Genomic DNA, 7,549 nt, shown 5'->3' on the forward strand with positions numbered 1-7,549 from the left:
ACATTCCACCCTTCCTAATGTAAACACAGTCTCTTCTGTTTCAAGGAAATAATGAAAAACCCTTCCTTAACCTCTTCTCAGTTTACTTTCATGTCTTTCCCTTCATTCCTGCTCGGGCCTTGCCCTCTCTTTACCCCATTCCCTGGTCCTTGTTCTTTTCCCTTATGCTTTATCACTTCAGTTTCCACACCAATATCCAAACAAAAGTTATCTCCCTAATCTTTCTACCATTCATGTAACCATGCTATGTTGGGGCTTTCTTTTCTTTTCTACCTTTCTTTTCTTTCTTTCTCTCTCTTGGTCATGGGGCTTGAACTCTGGGCCTGGATGCTCTTTAGCTCAAGGCTACTGCACTACCACTTGAGCCACAGTGCCACTTCTGGTTTTCTGGTGATTAATTGGAGATTAGTGTCTCATAGACTTTCAAGCCTGGACTGGCTTTGAACAGCAATCCTCAGGTGTCATCCTTGTGAGTAGCTAGGATTACAGGTGTGAGCCACTGGCACCTGGCCATGCTGGGGCTTTCTGAACACTTCTGGCTCAAGACTGCACTGCTACTAGGTTAGGAGGTCAGGTAATAAAGCATACAGCAATTGTGAGTGGCATTGGTGTTCAGATTACCTGGGTGCCCATCCAAGCTGCATACATCTGATCTCTGTTTAATAGAGGGGTAGAGGATAGGTATTAGGTGAAGTTGAGCTCTGTGTGTGTGTGTGTGTGTGTGTGTGTGTGTGTGTGTGTGTGTGTCCCAGAACTTGAACTCAGGGTCTGAGCTCTATTTTTGAGCCGTTTTTTGCCAGACCTGGGCTTGAGCTCAGGGCCTGAGCACTGTCTTTGGACTTTCTCAAGGCCAGAGCTCTACCACTTGAGCCTCAGCACCACTTCCAGCTTTTTCCTATATATGTGGTACTGAGGAATTGAATGCAGGTCTTTGTACATGCTAGGCAAGCACTCTACCACTAGGCCAAACTCCCGGCTTTGAGCCTTGTTTCTGAAAGCTATCACTTTATTACTTGAGCCCCAATCCCACTTCCAGCTTTTTAATAGCTACATAGAGATAAGACTTTCACAGACTGTCCTTATTGGGCTTTGTTTGAACTGTCATCTTCACTCAGATATTAATATCTTGAATAGGAAGAACTATATGTGTGAGCCACTGGCACCTGACTTGTATTTTCACATAAATATTCCACAAAAATTGAAATGAACAAACAAAATAGGGTCATGATTTTTTTTCAATTACAAATATATCTAGAAATGCTTATAATTACACATATTCATATTATTTATTCTCTTTGAAATTACAGACATTCACAGTAGAGACATTTACTTTTTTATATTAAATGATACTCACAAACTTGTTATATGTCACAATGCTAACTTTACAGCAAAGCAATCATTTCCCAATGATTTCCAATGATTTCTTTTTTTGTAGTTGTGGGACTTGAACTCTGGGCCTGGACATTTTCCCAGAGCTCTTCAGCTCAAGGCAACCACACTACCCCTTGAGACACAGCACCACTTCCGGTTTTCTGGTGGTTAATTGGAAATAAGGGTCTCACATACTTTACTGCCCAGGCTTTCTTTGAACCAAGATCCTCAGATCTCAGCTTTCCGAGTAGTTAAGATTACAGGTGTGAACCACTGTGCCCAGTGTTCCAATGATTTTTTATACTGATAGGTTTACATATACAATTTTTCCATTTCATTAAGTCCATTCTAATCATAATTTGATTATTCTAACATTTTACTATAGAAATATTCAAATATATGTAAAATTGAAAGAATAGGGTAACATATGAAAGGATAAGGAACTCCTACTTTACACAGTGCCTAAGTTCCATGACTCCCTTTTCATTCTTCTTTATTACATCTGAACCCTCTACCAATTCATCAGTCCACTGATTTATTCTCTGGTTCATTTGTTTTTTTTTTGTTTTTCTTTTTTTTTTTGCCAGTCCTGGGCTTGAGCTCAGGGCCTGAGCACTGTCTTTGGACTTTCTCAAGGCTAGAGCTCTACCACTTGAGCCTCAGCACCACTTCCGGCTTTTTTCTATGTATGTGGTACCGAGGAATCGAACCCAGGTCTTCATGCATGCTAGGCAAGCACTTTAACCACTAGGCCAAACTCCAGGCCCTCATTTGTTTTTTTATACCTAGTTTGTTTCTAAATTGTAGGCATTAGGACAATTCACTTGTAAACACCAATTCATCATGCACTGTCTTGAAAAGGTAATATAAAGCCAGGCATGGTGGCACATACCTGCAATCCCAGTCCTTGTGGGGCTGGGGCAGACGATTCATGAGTTGGAGGACATTTGGGGCTATACAGGAGAGAAATAGACAGGCAGAGAAAGGAGAGGGAGAGGAAAAGGGAAGGGGGAGGGAAGAAAGGAAAGTCATTAGATTTTCCAGCTGAGGTACTCTGGGGAGGAGTGTCAATCTCACTTTATAGACCATGACTCAGAATTGTTCCCTGGGGATTGAAGGGAATCTCCCCCCCACCATCCTCACAGTTCCCATGTACCATTGGTCAGGAGTTACTACGGAGAGTATTAAGTCTCATTTATCTTGAGACTTGGCTATGCTTCAGAAAGGCAGATCAGATTCTTACTGATGAGAACCCTGCAACAGAAAGTGAGCTGTGATGTAGAGTGGACACGAATTGTCAGGTTTCACCTGCTTAACAAATGATAGGCTGGCAGAATGTAGACCTGAAAGGTATCCGATGCCATGTTTAACTGCAAAGTGATGATTATCTGAAAGAATAGTACTGGTAGTGGAGATTTCAAACAAATACTTGTTCTTTTCTTTTCTTTTCTTCTTGTTTGTTTTTAAATTTTACTGCTGAGTGTTGTGGCTCATGCCTGTACTCCTAGTTACTCAGGAAGCTGAGATGTAACATCATGGATTGAAGCCAGTCCAGGGAGGAAAATATGTCAGACTCTCATCTGCAATTAACCACCAGAAAATCACAAGTGAAGCTGTGGTTCAAGGTGATAGAGTGCTAGCCTTGAGCAGAAAAGCTCAAGGACATTTTTCAGGCCATGAATTCAAGCCCTATGGCCAACAAAAAAAATGCTTCAGATGTGATAGTTATATATAATAAAAGTGTGATATTTCAACATATGCATACAGCATGCATGCATCAGGGAGCACTTTTCCACCAGTCATGGGACTTAAACTTAGGGCCTGGGCACTGTCCTTGAGCAATTTTGCTCAAGGCTAGCGCTCTACCACTTGAGCCCTAGCACCACTTCTGACTTTTTCTGTGTAAGTGGTACCAAGGAGTTGAACCCAAGGTTTTCTGCATGCTAAGCAAACACTCTACTACTAGGCCACACTCCTAGCACCAGGGAATATTTTTTTTCTCAAGACAGGATATTGCCATGTAGGCCACATTTATGTGGAACTCATTATGTAACTCAGACTGGCCTCCCACTTGTGATTAATTACTCCAGCTTCCCAAGTGCTGGGATTACTAGTTTTCTTGGCTTCTTTCTTGGCTTTCCTTATCATTTCATTCTGGTTGGAGCCTTTAAATTCTTCTCTTCTAGTCTGCTATATATATTTTACCAGTCCTGGGCTTCAGCTCAGGGCCTGAGCACTGTCCTTGGGCTTTCTCAAAGTCAGAGCTCTACCACTTGAGCCACAGCACCACTTCTGGCTTTTTCCTATGCATGTGGGACTGAGGAATCAAACCTGGGTCTTCGTGCATGCTAGGCAAGCACTCTACCACTAGGTCAAACTCCTGGTCCCTAGTCTGCTATATTTTTAAGTGTTAACTACTGCCACCAAAAGGTCCATGATTCAAGACTCAGTGCTCAGCTATAACATGACTAGAAGGTGATATAACTTTTAGGTGGTAGAACCTAATGGGAGGAAGTTAGAGCATTGGAAGCATGCTCTTGAGTAGAATGTTAAGACTCCAGATTCTCCTGCTCTTTATGACACACATTCCTACTCTGATGTGCTGTCTTGCCTTAGATCCAAAAAAAGAAGAGAAAAAAGGAAGAGAGAAAAAAAGAAAAAAAGAAAAGAAATTAAAGCTCTAAAACACTGAGCCAAAATAAACCTTTCTGACCCAGTGATATCTGGCTTAATTTTTTTTTACATTTTACACAGCTCTATTTTTTCCAGTCCTGGGCTTGAGCTCAGGGCCTGAGCACTGTCCTTGGACTTTCTCAAGGCTAGAACTCTACCACTTGAGCCTCAGCACCACTTCCGGCTTTTTCTATATATGTGGTACCAAAGAATCAAACCCGGGTCTTCGTGCATGCTAGGCAAGCACTGTAACCACTAGGGCAAACTCCTGGCCCCACAGCTCTATTATTTGACTTAAATAGAATTATTGGATAAATAAGGTATCTCCTTAGGCATTCAAGTTGTTATGTATTAATTGAAGTAAATAAAATAAAAGTATCTTTGTATGGAAGGTTTTAGGAAAATGGCTTTAAAATAGCCTTTTCAGATTGGTGAATGAATATTCTTTTCTGTTGCCAACCACATCAAAGCTCAGGAAGTGGGGGTTTTTCAGAGGTTAATTGCATTGCAACTTAGAGAAAACTTGTCACATTTTATGTTTTTAACATTAGATTGATGCATGCTGTCTGCACATATGGATATATACAGACTCCATAAATGTACAATTAATATGTGTTAATACAAATTTTTAAATTATTAAATAAAGAGGGCTATTCTTGTGATTCTTTGGAAAGAAAACCAATACTTTTCTCTTTTTTGTCAGTCCTTGGGCTTAAACTCAGAGCCTGGGAACTGTCCTTGGGCTTGTTCAAGGCTTGTGCTCTACCACTTGAGCCACAGCAAAACTTCTGGCCTTTTCTGTGTATGTGGCACTGAGGAGTACAACCCAGGTCTTTAGGCCACACTCCTGACACCCTTTCCTCTTTTTTTCCAGTCGTGGGGCTTGAACTCAGGGCCTGAGCACTGTCCTTGGACTTTTCTCAAGGCTAGAGCTCTACCAGTTGAGCCACAGCACCACTTCCAGCTTTCTTCTATGTATGTGCTACTGAGGAATCGAGTGGTACCGAGGAATTGAACCCCGGGCCTTCGTGCATGCTAGGCAAGCTCTCTACCACTAGACCAAACTCCCCGGCCCTCCCTTTCCTCTTTTGAAAGTAATTTCCTCAGATATTTTGGTACAGGAACAGAAAGCTAACAAGTTGTCATAAAACATAAAATGTTATTGTGTCAAATTTTACTGACGCAAGAGATGATGGCAGATTAGGAGCATCTATTATTTTGCCTCCATGAGTGAGATTATGGTAAAGAAAACAAATGAGAATGGATTCTGAAGAGAGAAAGAGAAAGGGAGAATCAGAACCCATGATGGATACAGTGACAAGGAAGAAACTACAGAGAATGCAAGCCTACAGATGAAAAGGAATGAGTTGCAAGACCATCCTTCACTCTCTGGGAGGCAGGGAGTAAGCTAAAGACTCCATTACAGGGTAAATGAGAGGGCCCTGGAAATAGGCTAAAGAATTCTAGCTGCGGGATCAGCCCAGACATCCCACAAGCCTTAACCCCATTAAAAGCATTCGTGAGACAGTGACAATTCCGGTGTAGAAAGGTGACCTTGGTGAAGAAATTGATTCTGTGGTTTCCCATACGTCAAAGGACTATATTAAGATGTTATCCTGAGAGAGTGCCTATTATTGGCAGTGCAGTTACTCTGGGTTGGGGGAGAACAAGGACATGTTGCCATAGAAATCAGGCCTGTGTTAGTCACAAAAATTAGTTGAGGTGAGGGAGAAGGTCTTACAGGTGCTTACAGAAAAGTTTAAGTTATAGGAAACTGTACTGGTAGTGTGAACACTAGCAGAATGGAACACTAGCTGACATTCTATAATTAAATCAAGAAAAAGAAAAATATACAAAGCTGCAAGGAGAAATGACAAGCCACATAAAAAGTGCTGTGTGCCAGTGGCCCATGTCTATAATCAAGGCTACAAAATAAGCTGAGATCTGAGAATTGCGTTTCAAAGACAGCCTCTGGAAGGAAAGTCCAAAATACTCTTATCTCCTGCTAAGTGGCAATCTTAAATGAAAAAAAAAATAAATGAGCTGGGCATGGTGGTTCACACCTGCCATCCTAGCTACTCAGGAGGCTGAGATCTGAGGCTCAAGGTTCAAAGCCAGCTCTGGCACTAACGACCGTGCGACGCTTATCTACAGTGAACCACTTGAAAATGGAAAGTGGAGCTGTGGCACAAGGGGTAGGGCAGTAGCCTTGAGGTAAAGAGCTCAGGGACAATGCCCAGGCCCAGAGCTCAAGCCCCATGACTGATAAAAAATAAATAAATAAATAAACATTTTAAAAAACAAAAAATAAAAATTTTAAAAGTGATATTGTTGCCCCGAGTTCGAGCCCCAGTAATGACACCAAACAAACCAGCAGAATATCAAGTCCATTAGAAGAACAGCATAGGTGCCCAAAGCGTAGCCTAGTGGTAGAGTGCTCACCTAGTATGCATGAAGCCCTGGGTTCCATTCCTAGGTACCACATACACAGATAAAGCCAGAAGTGGTGTGCTAGCCTTGAGCGAAAGAACCCAAGGACAGTGCCCATCCCACAGTTCAAGCCCCATAACTAACAAAAAAGTGTCTAATTCTAGCCCTGAAAAATAATAATTGCCAACTTAGATTATTGTATTTGAGAATGTTATCTTTCATTATTGAGGTAGAAATTAAACCCAAAAGTAATTCATGATTATAAACCAGCACTAAAGAAAATGCTTAAAGAAATATTACACATAGATCTGGGCACAATGGTTCACTCCTGTAATCGTAGCTACTCATAAGGCTGAGATCTAAGGACTGCAGTTCAAAGTCAGCCCCGGCAGTAAAGAATCTGAGATTCTTATCTCCAGTTAACCATTACAAAACTGGACATGACACTGTGGCTCAAGGAACAGGGGCCTTGGGCTGAAGAGCTCTGGGAAAAGGCCCAGACCTAGAGTTTGTTGGTCCCTCGTGGCCTACAAGAAAGAGAGAGAGAGAGAGAGAGAGAGAGAGAGAGAGAGAGAGAGAGAGAGAGAGAGAGAGAGAGAGAGAGGGAGGGAGGGAGGGAGGGAGGGAGGGAGGGAGGGAGGGAGGGAGGGAGGGAGAGAGAGACACAGAGAGAGAGAGAGACAGAGAGAGAGAGAAGAAAAGAAAGATTAAAATCAAAATTAGAAGAGACAAAAGTTACTTCCTGGCCTGGCACGGTGGCTCACACCTGTAATCCTAGCTACTCAGGAGGCTGAGATTTGAGGATTGAGGCTCAAAGCCAGCCTGGGCACTAACGTCCTTGACTCTTATCTTCAATTAACCACTAAAAACCAGAAGTGGTGCTGTGGCTCAAGGTTTATGGCATTAGCCTTGAGCAGAAGAGCTTAGGGACAATGCCCAGGCCCAGAATTCAAGCCCCATGACCAACAAAAAAGAGGTTATTTCCTGTTTATAAAAGGAAAATGAATCAAGAAGAATCAATAAGCATTAACATGTATGCTCCAAGTTCACCACAAAAATATTTCTGAATATGTGA

The sequence above is a fragment of the Megascapheus bottae genome, chromosome X, assembly GCF_031878675.1.
Source record: "Megascapheus bottae isolate mThoBot1 chromosome X, mThoBot2.hap1, whole genome shotgun sequence".
NCBI lineage: Eukaryota > Metazoa > Chordata > Mammalia > Rodentia > Geomyidae > Megascapheus > Megascapheus bottae.